The 17,497-nt window shown below is 40.0% G+C and overlaps 1 protein-coding gene across 2 annotated transcripts in view; it reads right to left on the reverse strand.

The window, feature by feature from the left end:
* Nucleotides 1–17,243, reverse strand: part of FNDC3A (fibronectin type III domain containing 3A) — a 189,031-nt gene extending 171,788 nt beyond the window's left edge. Inside the window, exon 1 of one of the 2 annotated variants that reach the window (XM_075199105.1) lies at nt 16,936–17,243. The gene's annotated coding sequence lies outside the window, so the exon portion shown is untranslated. Of the gene's footprint in view, nt 1–621; nt 718–16,935 lie in introns of those variants that run through there. The other variant, XM_075199106.1, reaches the window with a different exon arrangement.
* Nucleotides 17,244–17,497: the final 254 nt, after the last annotated feature.

The following is a 17,497-nucleotide window of genomic DNA, read 5'->3' on the forward strand; positions in this document are numbered from 1 at the left end:
TTTTTCCCCATGGAAAGTCCCCCATGTGGAAATATTACTGGGGTCAATTGTAAATAATCTCATTTTATAGATTTTGCTGAGTTTTACACCAATTTTTCCTGGTCTCATGAAAACATAAAACGGGAATTTAACAATAAATAAAACAGTAAATTAACTGATTGATAACAAAAAAAAAAGATCTGCAATATAACTGAATCAAGTGGAGGCTTCTCTACCTAGTATTATATTCCCCCTTTTTTAAATGAAAAATACTCTTTAAATTAAATCCATCTTAAAAACCACAGGTAGCAAACAGGCATGTTGTACACCTGCTTATTTTAGGGTGCTTATATATATTTCACATAGCAAGCAGTGCAGGCGCTAACTTCCACTCATACAAGCGCCAATACATGCTAAGAGCACTACCTGCTAAGCATCATGGGTAATTTTGTTTGGCAACAGCTTGGATGCTGCAGGATGCCCACCTATGGGTAGACCAACATAAGCTGCCATGTCTCAGCAGTGGTAATGTATTACACATGCTTTCTACACACAACTTTGCTGACTTATAAACAACTCTATAAATAAAAGAGTTTAACATTTGTCAATTTCATCCCTAAAAAATGGCAATACTGTACGAACCTTAAGGCTCCATAATGAACTGTTCCAGGTATGAGAAGAGATCCATATGGCAGGGCTGAAGCAAGGTTTGTGTAACGCGTTATCTGAGTGCTCAGTTAACAGCTCTCAGCTGGTGTTTGTCTTGTAGACAGGCAGGAAGGGGAGAGGAAATGGAGATCAGCTCATAACACCCATTCCACGGATTGCTGCATGCACTCTTCCGTGAATTAAAGAACAATATTAATAATGCTGCAACGCACACGTCATCTTTTCAGCATTTCAATATATTATTAGTAATAAAGTACAATTTTCCACCAACCCACAAAACTGCACTACGACAGCTGGTCATATAGAACGATCACTACATGTTTTCTACTAAATCCACTGGTAAACTAAACAAAAAGTGGAGCTCAACCTCTATTTTACTCTGGGAGTATTTTCATTTAATTTTGGAAACTTACTTGCGAGTGTTGCTACAGCTGGACTATAGGATTAGCAGCAATATTGTAGGCTTGTGGTATTGTAACACTTCAAAAAATATATAGTGAATCAACGAAGCAAACATTGTGTCATAGAATTAACCAGGATTCCTTGAGTAGCAGAGAAATAACAAAAAAATAAAAGCACAAAACTCCAAATCAAACAAAAACCATTGAAGTTTGAAAAAAGAAAAATAGTGATTAGCTCAGGAACCTAACCATATGTAGTAACGGGTAAGATATTTAATTATCAAATTTAATGTCACATTTAAAAAGGGAGAGCTAGAAACTAGAAATGATGCACAATTAAGTAAGTTAATTGAATTTACCTCAGTTTTACTGCAGTCCGAGGTAACGCACTGGAGAAATGTGATTTTAGAGGCATCAAGTTTTTCACCCCACAGTAAAGTAAATCAGTGTGAAGGATACAACCAGACACTGCACTGTGGCTATATTTTCTGTGAATAATACCAACTCTTTAGGTCTCAATAAAAATAGCAAATACATGTTAGAATGACTACAAAAGATGGGGTCTTGTAGCTGAAAACCATCAAGTGCATGCCCTCCAGATGAACCCAGAGCCAAAGAGCACAATATAGGATGGAATGGGGGCTTTATGAGGAAGGGGCTGCTTACCCCCTTCTTTCGTTTTCAAATGGTCGGCTAATTTAACATAACTTTTATAGATACACATATACACACACACACACACACTATATGGACAAAAGTATTTGGCCACACCTGTTAATTACTGAATTGAGGCGTTTCAATCAGATCCGTTGCCAGAGGTGAATAAAATCAAGCACCTAGCCATGCAGTCTCAGTTTGCTAACATTTGTGATACAAAATGGGTCGTTCTGAAGAACTCAGTGACTTAAAGCATGGTACTGTGAAAGGATGCCACCTTTGCAATAAGACTGTTTGTGAAACTTCATCCCTGCTGGATTTTCCACAGTCAACTGTAAGTGATATTATTAAAAGTAGAAGTGTTTAGGAACAACAGCAACTCAACCACGAAGTGGAAGGCAATGTAAAATCACAGAGTGGGGTCAACGACTGTTAAGGCGTATTAAAGTAATTCTATCGTTTTCAAATAAGTATTGCCCAAGCGATTGTATTGTGTTTCCAAAGCACAAAGTAATTTATTTTAGCAGATATAATTATGTATTGAACTGCTAAATTTTACAATACAGTACAGCCAATACCAAAAGATAAATACATACCGCTGCGATAGCTGCACTCCCACTGGTACCAGCACACAGTACTTCACCCCAGAATACTGTGGTCAGAGAAGACTGAGGCCAGTGCCAGTTAGAGCTGTATTATATACACTCAGTGTTACAGTGAAAACATTGCAGACGGTGTGGCTTGCTCCTACTGGTTCATGTATCAAAAAGGTCCAGAGTGCTGCAGGTCATAGGCCAGTTCAAACCAAAATATCCAAATGTGGGGGTCATCTCTCCAGGGGTTGTGCTCTGACTTTCCCACCAAGAATCCAGTTACAACTAGCCTATTAGAATTTTATAGTCAGTATGTCTTTAAACATTTATTCCCTAACATCGCTAACTAGAGTATGCAATATGCGATCTCTTCGGCGAAGCAACCAGACAACTGCTGATGAATAGGGGATTAAAATGATACCAGACATGACATGTTTCCTGTAACCTGAACCTTAAATAAACACTAAAGTGTACATATAATAATATATAAACGAATAATAAACTAAATACTATCTGCTCACAAATCACTGTGGATTGGAATCAATATAAATATGAAATATATAAATAACTAAATGTTGTAGTGCAAGTGTGTGCGTGCGTATTTTACCGTGTGATCACGCCATGCCACGTGTAGCGTGGCATACTGAGTGCAATCGCACGATAAAACAATATTAACCAATATACTTTCGTTCATCCAATTATACGACTTCGACAGGCGCATGGTGTGTAAAAGCCGCCAACACTCTGCTGATTCCATATCTGAAGAGCTCCGAACTTCCACTGGCATTAATGCAAGCACAAAAACTGTGCTGCAGGAGCTTAATGGAATGGGTTTCCATGGCCGAGCAGCTGCATGCAAGCCTCACATCACCAAGATCAATGCCAAATGTTGGATGGACTGGTGCAAAGCACACAGACACTGGACTGTGGAGAAGTACAAACGTGTTCTGTGCAGTGATGAATCACGCTTCTCTGTTTGGCAGTCAAGAGAGTCTGGGTTTCGCAGATGCTGGGGGAACATTACCTGCCTCTCTGCGTTATGCCATCTATGAAGTTTGGTGGAAGAGGGATAATGGTTCATGGCTGTTTTTCAGGGTTTGGGCTAGGCCCCTTATCTCCACTGAAGGGCATCTTATTGATTCAGCATTCCAAGTCATTTTGGACAATGCTATGCTTCCAACTTTGTGGAAGGCCCTTTTCTATTCCCCAGTGCACAATGCAAGGATTACAAAGACATGGTTTGATGAGTTCAGTGTAGAAGAACTTCACTGGCTTGCACAGAGCCCTGACCTCAAGCCCATCAAACACCTTTGGGATGAACTGGAACGGAGATTGTGAGCCAGGCCTTCTCGTCCAACATCAGTGTCTGACCTCATTAATGCTGTACAGATTGAATGGGCACAAATTCCCACAGAAACGCTCCAACATCTTGTGAAAAGCCTTCCAAGAAGAGTGCAAAAGGGGGACCAATTCCATATTAAAGTATATGTATTTGAACACAATGTCCTTACAGTCCCTGTTGGCGTAATGGTCAAGCGTACAAATACTTTTGTCAGTGTGAATTTTTTTTTACACATATATATATATATATATATATATACATACATACATATACATACACACACACATACACATACATAGATACACATTGTTGCAACATACAATAGCGCAACACTTGAAATTTATAGGATCTTTACTGGGTGTATTAGGAAATACTGACAAAAGGCAGCCACACTAAAATTCCCAGTGAAGCAAAAAAAGTTATCATGCTGCTCGGTCAGAGTCAAGAGAGAATCACTGCTAAATTAGGACATGTGCGTGGTCATATTATGCAGTGATCTGGCCATTTGGCTATCGAGCTGACTGGCAGTATTGCAGTATCTGTGACTAGCTGAAACTAAAACATATACTGTTCACACACATTATATTATATATAAGTATATACATATATACAGACACATATTATTTAAATTTTCTTGAGGGACCAGTTGTCTACACTGGTGTCAGCCATTATGTGAACTGAACCAATATTTATGAAGGCGCAGCCTAACAATTCACTAGCAACTAGTGCCTCATTCATGTCTATACAGAAGGGCTACTGTGAGGTCACTGGTTCCTTGTGATAATGTACAATCTCCTCAAAATGGTTTGCAAAATGGCTACCATGGCTGTTTGTGTAAATCTTGGTGAATGCTGTGGCTTATTATTAGTTTGCAAACAATTACAATAAAAATAAAAAGATAGACTATAAAAAGGCCATTAAGCTGTAGTGGTACAATAAAAGGAATATGAACGGACATCTCACGGATATGCCAGCAGGACTTTTATTGCAAGTGATCAGAACAGGTAGAAGCAAGGGGGAAAATAATGGGAGAGAGAGAATTTGACATTTAAAAGATTAAAGTTCAACAACTGAATCCTAGAGAAACAGGATGTAAGATGTTTGCTTTGGCTGGAGCTGCTATAAATGTAGAACATGAAGCTCCATTGGTTCTGTCAGTTATACTTTTAATTAATGTAGTGACAGAAGTGTTTTATATTGAACAGGATATAAAGAATATGTTCCCCCAAAGGATCCTTGTTAGGCAACAATCATGACAATAGCGGCCCATACAACAACGACATTGTGAGAAACAAACATTTATAAAACAGCCATCCCATTTGGACATCAAGGAGAAAACCATTAGAAGCCAATAACTTATGCATAATGTTAAGGGGAAATGCCCAAGTGCTGGCTACAAGGCCACCACCTGCAGCTCATGCCATTCTATGGCACAGCACTAACACACCTTGTGTACCACTCAGCTTCAGCCTCCCGACAAAGCAACAAGCACTGCTGCTATACCTACAAATGAAAGCAGCAAGGTTTCAATACAAACCACTGCAGCTTCACAGCCTTACAGCCGCTAAGTGAAACCATGTATGAATCCATTGGATGAAATAGCAGGGCCTCCTCCCCATTGGTTCTCCACAGTAGCTGGACATTTTCACCACTGTTTATGTGCAAAGAGCATTAACCACTGATGTACTGTGAGGTCGGGGGATGGAGGAAGGCTTGGGGCTGCAATGCTCAATACAGGTGGCACAAAACAGCATTGTGGTGTGCAGGAGGCACAGGACTATAGGAGATGGGGAAATAGGACACTTGATATTAAAAACACTATTTGATATTGTGATTTATTAACCATCACACTCCTCTGTAGTAGAATTGCTGTGTGAAGATGGATGGATTAACACCGTTGTTACAGGGTTTTCCACTGTTTTTCTTCCAGAAAAACGCAGAATTTAATTTAGGTGCTTTCCTAATTATATGAGTGGATCCGATGATGCCACTGGTGGATCAAACAACTGATTCATACATGTGCTAGGTCTAAAAAACGCTTAATTATTTAAAAAAAAATGACAGGGAGCATTTTTCGTGGCAGCATGAAAAACGATGCAAAATACTGAAAGCCATTTTTCCTGGTTGTTTCCCTGCTGAGGAAGAACAGCTTGTGCGACACAACCCCAATAAAGAGGGCGTGCCCAGCGCGTCGCTGCAAAGTGACAAGCAATGCTTTGCAGTATAAGCTTTTTACCCATTATCGGTTCTACATAATCCTAAAGCTGGATAGAGAGGGGGCAGGAATTGCTAAATCCCACTTTTTACCCAAATCCATACTTAGAGCATGAGCGTATGCAGAACAGACAAAACTGTGAGGGGCGGAGTGCTCCTCCCCTGAAAAATAATAATAATCAAGAGCCACTTATACAATGCACCTTCTAAGTTTACATTAGTAAGAACATTGCTACCTAGTAATGGATACTGAAATAAAACCTCACTAGAGGATGTAATCACTCGTCATACATTTGCCAGTAAATAACTTTGTAAACAACATGTGTAGCAAATCTCAAAGAGAGGAGTAGAAAGAGGGAGAAAAATAGCATTCTTGTGACACCCAAAAGACGTCAGGGAACCTGGAGCGTGATGCAGTACCTCCCTCAGGATAGAAGGTGCACAGTTACCTACTGTATGTGTGTGGCACTGAGCAGGGAACATTACTAACTTCACAGCTCTGTAGACACACTGTGCTCTGAGCCAATAAGAAATCAAATGCATGAAAAAAACGATTGTCAATCTTGTTTAATACCACAACTGTGTGAATGCTGTGTTGAAAGCACTAAAACATTAACATTATAGCACATTAGCACTATAACATTAAAATTAGCGATTCTTATGCAGTACAGTCACTCCCATACAGCTTAATATTGATCTCACAGGTGGTTTTGAGACATAATTTAACCTTTTCAACGGGCTGTGGCAAGTAGGCGATTCTGGCACAGTAAGAGGTCGGTGCCACCACCCACCAGCAAGCAGTCACGTGTACCTCTATACTGGGCCGACAGACTCTTTCTTGAACCCGATATATACATCTGTATGGATTACACTTATTCACAGTCTCACAAAAGTGGCTGTTAGGCCTCTAAGCTTATGACAGCTGTCGTCCTGTACATTAGTATACGCTGGTGGGCACAGCATGACTGAGGTGTGTACATTGTGAATGAATGCATGAAAGCAATATGTAAATGTTATAATAAATCTTTTACTCTTCCTAATCATTTTGATAGGTGGAAAGTGCGATTATGGTATATTTAATAAAAATGCTTTTTCGTTGTGTCTCCCTTGTGCTACCTGCGGCTGAATAATTTACCTTGTATCTGCACCAAGTATCAAACAATGACAAAGATGTAGGACGAGGTAACATGAAAGAAATGAGAGCTAGTGGCAATGACTTGGGCTATCAATGACTTAAGTGGGGAAAAGTACAAAAAAAAAAAAAAAAAAAAAGTCCAATAAATGGAATTGTCCACTTTTGGGTTTTAGGGCACATGGTCTATTATGCAAATATAACCTCTACCCTATAACTATTTGCTAGATATACTCTCTAATACAGTATCTAGCACTTACCTATCCAGCACCTCCTACCATCTTCAGGAAAGGTCTATGGGTGATCCACATCAAACCCAGCAATCCCTGCATGCCATTGAAAGCAATTCAAAGGTAAAATATACTAACTTGCATTAGTTCTATCATTTTTAACCGTTGCTGATAGTGATCTCTCTCATGAATCACTGTGCTGCACTTTACAAAAAAGCAAAGATAATTCCATGATAACGGAAAACATTCTGTATTGTCAAATTATAAAATGAAGAGAACAAACCCTAACCACGAACAAGTAACATGAGATATGAATGACTAGCAGAGATGGAGGGAGGGCTGAGCCATGGCTTTCAAAGCTGCAGTGTTCAGCCTGTCCATAGCACTCCAATATATAGTCTCATAGGCAAACCGAGGGGGGGGGGGGGGTTTCCTAGTGCCTGTAAACCCCCCTCCAAGTGTGGGGCACTGTATAATTAAGGTGGCTGGACCCTGCTCCCGCTTCACACAGCTCTGCTTGAAAAGTTAGAGCTGTGTGCACCTAACAGTAGTGCACGCAGCATTGCCCATGTATATTATGGGGATAGGAAAAGTTGGAAAGCAGCCAAGCACTGTCTAAAATTATGGCCACGCCCCCATGCATGCTTGTCACGCCCACTGGAGGCGTTGTGTGGAAACCCCGCTCTACAAATCCTGTGTTTGCCCCTGAGTCTATGGTAATGCTTGTATTCTCCACCAATATCCAAATTCAGCACGTCCCACCTTAATGCCCTCACGGATGCGAGAGTATGATTTAATAAAAAGGCCCCCAAAAAATTAAACTATATATTTAGATAGGACTCTTGCCTATCTTTGTCTCTTTGCTAATATCTAGTCTTGTTTTGTTACTGTGTTTTTCCCCCCAATTGTAAAGTGTTGTTGTGCATGTTGGCGCTATAGAAATAAATGTTACAAAATAAATACCACCACTTTAGTTCAGATGGTGAAAGGGGTGTAGAGTGCCGCAAACGCCTACGTTTTTTGTTGTAAACAAGGCGGTTCTGATATCCTAGGAATGTTAAGATAGTACATATCAACCATATGCTGTAATAAAGCAGTAATAAGCTGTGATAAACACTGGCTTCTAGGAACATATATGGTTCCTACTGTATTGTGTACTTGTTATTTAACACTGTTGGTAAAGGTTAACTTAGCTCATGCACAAACTTGTATTTGTTTAATGCGGGTCTCTAGTGGATTACTGTTCAAGCAAACACTGTCACCCACTAAGCTTATATTACATCTAACCACTCAGGTTTACTTTTTCCAAATATGACCCAGTGCACGTGATTCTGTGTGTGTATAATGAAGGGCTTATATAACCACAAAATCCAGACGCCTTGTTGATTAGAAAATACACCCTGGTGTTGGGTCTACCTGGGGCAGTGGACCCACCCGGGTCCTCTGTATCTCCTCTCCTGGCACAAGCGTTGCACGCTCAGGTCTATCACTGTGGGGGTGGAGTCACTGGTGAGACATAGTCTGGCAGCCAATCAGAATGAATCCGCTACACTGTGATTCGCTGCTACACTGCCAAGCACATACAGTACTGCAGAGCTGTGGTGAGAGAGACTCATCGTGACTCTCAACTTGTTGCTGCTGCTTTTAATAGATAAACACTGTGGCAAAACTCACCATTGTCAGTGCTCCATAGGGTTTATTGGAACATGTGAACAGCCAGTGATCCCAAGTGATTTGAGAAACACCAATTTAAAGCAGCAATTGTTGCGTTTTCTTCAAATTTTAAATTCAATTTAAAAAGTTGAGCTTTTAAGCACATATCGGATTCTTTTTTTAGCTGTCCTTCTACAATAACCATCTCCTTTTCATTACCTCTGTGGAGGTTACAAAATTTTGCTGTCAGTTACACAGCCACAGGCTCACAGCTCTCAGAATGTCATGTGACGGCAGAGGGGGAGGGGAACACAGTACACATAGCAGACCGGGCTCATTATTGAGAGATTATTTAAATTGCGCAAGTAAGGATCACCAGCGCGCCCTTGTCCTAAGAACTAACACAAGACCGTTTGCACCTACTATTCTGACAGTTGTCAGCAGGGGAAATACATTTGCTTCATCACAGGCAGACGAGGTTCTCCTACACTGCAGGTATACCTCATGTTAGCTAATAATTCATCTTTGGGTTGAATGTCGCTTTTGCACATGTGTTTACATTCAATGACATTTACTGACAAACGTAGTTTATGTTTATAAATGTGTGTGAAAGGCAAAACTGCTATAATATGATAGTGAAAAAATCCCAACTACTGAATGTTTCATATTAAGGGGCAGATTCAATTAAGAGCGTAGTCCTCTTGTGAGGCGATAGCGCAACCTGTACCAGCAATTACACTGCAGAAGTCTTATCATTTTCTCACATCTCATAGAGATGAGCGAAGATTTTACCCGGAACATCTCACATAGGATTCTACAGGAATCTCAAATCTGCCCCCTAGTCGGTCATTCTATTAACGTATAATGATTTCACTGCATGACATCATTGAGGACATCACATTTTATCCCAGGTATTACATACTAAGTCAATGTATATCCCTCATAACAAACAAACATAAATATAAATATTACACATATATATTGAGCAGTGAGTTCATTCAAAACACTCAGGTCTATCGAGCTCTCAATGAATAACTCATATCCGTGTGGCAGGGGCCAGTTTTTCAGGAACTGCGGCTCTGCAAAAGAGGAGGAGGATACCTGGAAAGAATAAAAATGTCTGGGGGTTTCCTTTAAACAAAAATAAATAAAAGTAACAGGCCCACGCCTTGTCCTATGATATTACATTCTGAGACGGATCTCTAATTCCTCATGGGGACAACACATTTTACTCCACGAATACGCACAACATTCTATACAAACACAAAAGGAGCCAACTCCGACTACATATGCTGGGATTGTTATTGCCAGCTGGGCATTCCTGGTCTGTCCTTGCATCATGTTTAAAGCACAGTTCTGTTGATGTCGGCACACTATTTATTTGCTTGTCATTTTCTGTGGTGCTAAAATAAAAAATTAACCCAACTAGAATCCAAATAAGTGTTTGAAATTACAGGATTATAAAGATATAAATTGTTTTCAAAAGTTGTATTACAAATTTGTTACTTAAATGTGCAACAGAGGGGTAAGCTCAGGGCTAGGTTACCATGTGAGATTGTAGATAATGGTCTTTGCTCACACGCCATAGGGAACTGACCACGATAAGTGAACTGCAACTTAAAAAAGGGACATAAAAAGGTCTTTTTTTTTTTATATTTCTCTTCATATTTACAGAGTATAGTTGTAAGCAAAATAGTAAGACGCAAAGACCTGATGTGATTTGTGTACTATATACAACCAACGTCACTCATCTGTATTTATTCAAGCACCATAATGTTTGACCTCACACAACGCTTGATGCCACATTTCTCAGATATCCAACTCACCACAATGTTTATAATTCACTTTGTGAGTGCATTCTACTGGGCAAAGGGGTGGAACAGATACACTATTCCAAGCTGAGGCTCTTATAACTATTACTTATGTCTGGCTTGTGGTGAGCTCTGCAGCTCATGGACAGCAGTTAGTGGTCAAGCGGTTGACTTGATGGCTCATGCACAGGTAAGATCACCTGCTAGTAGTAAGAAGCTTACATCTGGGTGAGCAGAGGATGGAACAGTAAACACTCGAAGTTCTGTGCTTAGCAAACATATGGAAGCATTTGTTTGGTCACCTGTGGAATGCTCCAAAGCCAGGCAAATAGTGACTGACTGCCAAGGTCAAAGCAAAATAATTTTTCCATTTCTATATACACAGCAGGTGAAATTAGTATTGAACACATCAACATTTTTCTCAGTAAATATATATTTGATGTGGCTATTGTAATAAAATTTACACCAAATGTCAGCAACAACCCTTGCAATCCACACATGCAAAGAAATCAAACCATAATTTAAGTTTTGAGTAATACTGTGAAATGACACAGGCATGTATGTGTTATATATGTTTGTATCATCTGCACAAAGGCATACTTTCCATTTTATAGTAGCAGCAATGTCAACAATAAACATATTAAAGAAGACTGGTTCAAATACAAATCAATGACTATTACACAGGCTCCATAAAGATGATATATACAGCATACTTGCCTACTTTTTAGGAGTATAGATCATGTGACAGAGGGTAGGAGGGGGCGTGATAACATAATTACATCACTATATCTACGCCCATACCATAAAATACAGAAATTCAAGGTATTGAACACCGGGGGCGGAGCTTAATGACACGATTAAGCCCCGTCCCCGCTATTCAATGCCGTAAATTTCGTCATTTTACAGGGTCCGCGAGGTTTGCCTACTCTTACAGGAGTCCGGGAAGACTTCCCAAAACTCGTGAGCCTCCCGGAAATTACGGGAGAGTAGGCAAATATGATAGGATGTATCTATAAAGGTTGCAGGAGGATATGTACAATAAAGTCATCTCAATGTAGACAGCTCATTTAAAATACACTGAAAAATATATATTTTTTTCAATTAGAAATGAAATGTCAACCTCAGTAATGATAAGGACCAGGAACGCAGTTATCTTGATGGACAGTTAACAGAAAACTGAAAGGAAGTGAAACATTTCAGTTTGCAGTTTATTTTATTTTGCTTTTAAACAGCGGTAATTCTTATCTATTTTAACTTTAGTTACTTAAAAAAAAATAAAAAAATGTATTGCTCAAAAAACATTGGCAATAACATGGATTTCAAAAGTATGGAATGGTTTAGACCAAATACCAACTGGTGTTGCCTCTGCCAACAGCAAGTACAAACTGCATGCAAGAACATATACAAATTCTTCTGGAAGGAAGGTCTGGTGGTCAGTGCGGAAGGGGGCCTGGAATCCTGATGTGCATTGCTGCAATTCATGGTATCGTACAGCAGGGGGTGTCATAAAGGATGTCTGCTACTGCTGTTCTAGTGATGCGGGAGGGCTCCCCAAAATTCGGGAGTCTCCTGAACATTCCGGGAGAGGAATCAAATATGGCTTATTGAGTACATTTTATTCTACTATTATGAGTAAATTTTATATTACATGATTATATATATATATATATATATATATATATATATATATATATATATATATATATATATATAATCATTTTTTATTTCTTTTTTACCTTACTACAGCACCAGCACTGTATATTATAACCGATGTCCTGATGTGTAAATAGACACAGTATATGGAAAGCAGTCATGCAGAAAGAACTAAATGTAGCTATTTGATGACATCTATCCAGAAATCACACTATCTACAGTCACTGTGGGGAGTGTTACAAAGTGTAATTAGGAGAAGTGTGCTGGGAGCAGGCCAGGAACAGACAGGGATATTGTCCTAAACTAAAGTTAGTATATTTTAGGTAGCATGCTCCAAACTATGAAAGAAAGCTTTCTCAAGCATTCCAGATAATACTATCTGGACCCCATAACTGTACTAGGAGTGAGATATAGCCAGCTCTAACACTCATCCTCGTTGCAGGCCACCTGCAGTTGCTATTGTAATGCAAAAGGACATACTGCCATTTATACCATGACTGAAAAATGTCAACATTACCCAATCATTAACTAGATCATTGCCATGTTTTGCAGGTTAAGCAGATCTCTGGGTGCAGTTATCGCCACATCTTTAGTCAAAAAATTAGGGGAAGTATCATTTCTTTGGGAGAGGTTTTTACGGTAGTTTAGTGGGCATTGTTTCTACAGCAGTCAATAGAAAAATGTTAACCTTGGACAAGGTAAATAATAATAAACCAGTAGAATGCACGTTTCCAGATTAAGCTGAGCTGAAATACTAATCATACATAAAGAATATTGTACATGCTGATGTCTGGCAGACATTCTGTTACTCCCTGGTAATTCTCTGCAAGCATTCTACATACACTGCGTGGAAGCAGACTCCCAGACTGAATGACTACTGAGAAAATAGTCATGTCCTGAAAAGAGGTACTCAGACAGAAGATCAGAAGAGACCGCTCGGGAGAGAAATCAATAGGTCTTTAATGTTATGGATGCACAATGAACAAAAGGGGAGCACACACAGAAGGTAGGAGACCGTTAAAACACCACACACAATGCATTGTCTGCACTAAACAGGGGACACAGGCAAGATTTTTGTTAAATGGTAATCAATACTTTAATGTGTGAACTACCAGGAGTCAATATCATTGCAACAACAACAAAAAAAATCCTGGTGCTTTCGTTTCCCTGAAGCTCTCTGTTAACAGTTGCTCAATGTCCTGCCAGCAAAGAGGAGAGAGATCAGACTCAAAGTCGATCCTGGCGACTGGTTGCCCAGGAAGCAGCCTTGATATTCAGAGAGGACCCGGCAACTCTGTATTATGGCCGAATAAAACTGATTTCTGCTGTAGAAATTCATAAGAAGGAAATTAATCAAAAAAGTGATCTGACAATTGTGGATCTGAAACCATAAACAGCTTACGGCTGTAAATAGAAGGGTAGGAAACTCCCAGCCACACTGCAAAGTTTATCGGAGGAACGGCCCGCGCTACATCATGATAAATATTGGGAAGGAAGGCCCCCGGGCTAAGGGTACTGTGAGGGCCCCCCCCATGACCTCCCCTTGAGCTTACCTCCTTCCATTGTTCTACTCCCTGTAGTGCTTCCGCGGCGCGCTGTAATCTCCTTACTGTTAGCTGCCTGCCATTCTCCTTGAACAGGTGACAGTTGAAGCCAGGGGAGGGTACACCCCCAATCCGATGAATGCCGGCGGGCCCCCCAGCTGTCTGAGGCCCCTGGGCTGTAGCCCCTTTAGCCCTATTTTTAATCCGGCTCTGCTGATGGGTTAAAGGTTTTAATATATCCTTCATGCAACTGCACATATAAAACACTATAGCTTTACAGATGAGCAATATATATCACTGATAATTCTTATAATAATACCCTTTGACATTGATTTAAAAACTCCGGCTTGTCCAAATCCTATCACTTGTACATACCACAGCACCCACTCTTCCACTAAGCCACCAGTGCAATCTGCTTTCAGACTACAATATGACTAACAACAAAGTTTTCTTTGGGTCCAACATAAAATACTTGTAGGGGCTGCAAATGACCAAATATATATTTTTAAAGGTATACAAAGCCTGCAATATAGCAAATAAAATTAAAATTCTACATCCAGCAAGCTGACAAAGTATGAGAGTTATCTCTGCTAGACGCTCATAAGCTGGATAATAGTTTGATATTCCTTATAATGTGCACATACAATCTTGCTGTCAGCCATTGATCAAATAAGCATTGCATCATGGGAGATGTGGCTGAAGGACGTCCATACCATGATTAAATATTTATAACTTCTTTCATGAATAAGTGCAAGAAAAAAAGCCTCTATTTTATGAACACATGTTACAGAGTTTTGGGAGGATCATTCCTATGAACTAATATTTCATAGAGCACTATGGTGAGAAACTTTTCACGACAAGCTACAGTAAGCAAAACCATCAGCTAAATCACACAGTCAACAATTCAAAGAACCCTGGAGCTATTAACCAAGTATGGGACAACATAGAATTTAAGACCAGAATTCCTAAAATACTATTTAAATTATATAAATGAACGTGTTAAATAACGTTATGTATCTAATACGTATGCAAACATTTCAATCTGTGTTCAAGATAATGGTTTCAGCATTGTGGAGTGATTCTTCTATGCACTACACAGGGGCAAACGCAGGATTTGTAGAAGGGGGTTTCCACACCACACCACCAGCATGCATAGGGGCATAGCTATAATATTAGACAGTGCTTGGCAGCTCTCCAACTCTTCCTATCCCTATAATATACATGGGCAATGCTGCATGCACTACTGTTAGGTGCACGCAGCTCTCCCTTTTCAAGCAGAGCCGTGTGAAGCGGAGGGAGGGTCCAGCCACCTCAATTATACAGTGCCCCAGGCTCGGAGGGGGGTTTCCGGGCACTAGTGAACCCCCCCCCCCCCCCCCCCCTCCCCTCGGTTTGCCTATGCTACACACTGCAAGGAACACTGTGACCCTAACATTATTACTAACAAGTCAATGGTTTGCAGTGATGGAGATTAACCTTCATTAATCATCTTGGGGGAAATTTACTGAAGTGCAGTTTTGCTAAACAGCACGTTTCCTGGCGTTTTTTGTACGGTTTGGAAATTGTGCGATTTACTAAAGGGCAATCCACAGGTAAAAGCGTATATTTTATAACTGTCATCCTGACAGTAGGTATACAAACTGCATGATATAACAACATTAACCTACTAGAAAAACGGTATGTTTTTTAGACCGACTTCATGTAGGCGCTATAGCTCAAACCACACGCGATTTGAACTATCTGGCCATTCAGTACATAACAGAGAAGGCCCGATAAACATTAATAATAAAGGCAATCATTATTTATTGATTATGAAGGCCAAATTAATTATCATTTATCTAATTGAGGCAAAAGAGTATATAAAGAGGGCAATATTTTATCACACAAATAGATATAGACGAAGCCTGTTTGTCAAAGATGCTGATCACTTTACACTGTTGCTTCCTCATTGACCAACAAAAGTTCCTGAATGATTTGAAATAATAACTCTGATTGTACAAATCAAAACAATTTGTGGACAATTCTGAGCTGCTACCTGGGAAATTACCCTATTCTATTGACGGCTTAAACAAAAAGAGTCTGGATAATGGCTGTTTTAAAACAGGAACAGGAAGTTAACCTTTGTATCTTTAAAGAAGCAAAAAGGCACAATATTCATATAAACATACCAAGTATAACTTTAAATATGTCTATAAACACATCTACATGGCATTTTAAATACCTAATAGAAATTATGAATTTACACAGCTCCATTGATCCAGTGGTAGACGAAAAGAATGTAGAATTTGGGAGTCAGTTAGATCTAGGACCCTGAGAAGTTAAGACACCAGCAGTAATTATTTTATGTTTTTAACAGTACATTGCAGCTACCTGACTCCTGTGATTTAACCTGCCCTGCATTTCTAAGAACACATTACACAGCAATATTTTTGTGCTATCACAATGGTTCAAATACTAAACTCTACAGCAGAAACTAGCATAGTGCAGCATTGGTTATGTATGAGAGTACTGTATACAACGATTGTCATAACTAGGATCATTTCATACAGGTTTCAGAAAACTGTTTCCAAAAACATTCTCAATAATTTCCACACAGGTGTATCTGTAAATCTCTAGATCTAGTTTACAAGAACATTCGAAGATTCCATGATTTAATGAAATGCAATAAAGATGATTAAAATACAAAGTCTCTGTAAGGGGTAGATATGTGAAGTATGCAGATCAGGCTGCATATACACAGACATATTGCATTGTAAACATAATGGAAATACATGGTTGCCAACCCACCAGGTTTATGACGATCAGATAAAAAAAGGAAGTGATCAGTAAACAATATTACAGTAATAAAATACATATAGTAAAACAGAGATCTGGATCTGGTCTATTTCCAGTTATCTGAGCCTCCAGGTCCGCTAGATTGCTCATACATTAATGTACACTTTAATATTACATAATGTAATAATAATAAGCCTATCATTACTAAATATTCTCCAGAGCGGACACCACTACACCTATACAGTGAGCAGAGCAACAAGTGCAGACATAAGTCACACTCACCCTGTAGCAACCTGCGTGCAGTGTCAGCTCCTCACACCTCCAGCATCTACACACCGCTCTCCCGCAGCTCCATCCCTATTCTTCCCCACAGTGGGACAGTTCAGAGGCTATTGGTGCGGAGATCAGTCACCGAGGTCTGACATACATCCAGCGCAGAGCAGCGGCTACGCATGAGGAGGCGGGGGAGGAGGTGCTGCTGGTCCCAGGGTGGGGGCTGCTGCTGGTCCCGGGGGATGAGGTTGTAACAACCCTGTGACAACACACAGCTCAATTCTCAGGTACTGGGCGATCCCGTGACGTCAGCGCGCAGAACGCAGAGGTTCCCCCTGACGCAGCGTGCTGGCTCAGTGCCAACACAACACAGACTGGGCGTGACACTCTGTGCCCCGCCTCCTCCAATGCCTAGTGACCTTTTGACAGCAGTGGTGGTTGCTAGGAGACAGGAGCAATGAAATGAAAGAAAGAAACGTCAAAAACAGAATTATGAATGTAGACCACATTTTCGTAAAGAACCCCAACCTGTTAATAGAAGGGATAGGGGATTTGTAAATAGATGGAATTT

Source organism: Mixophyes fleayi, chromosome 2 (genome assembly GCF_038048845.1).
Source record: "Mixophyes fleayi isolate aMixFle1 chromosome 2, aMixFle1.hap1, whole genome shotgun sequence".
Taxonomy (NCBI): Eukaryota; Metazoa; Chordata; class Amphibia; order Anura; family Limnodynastidae; genus Mixophyes; species Mixophyes fleayi.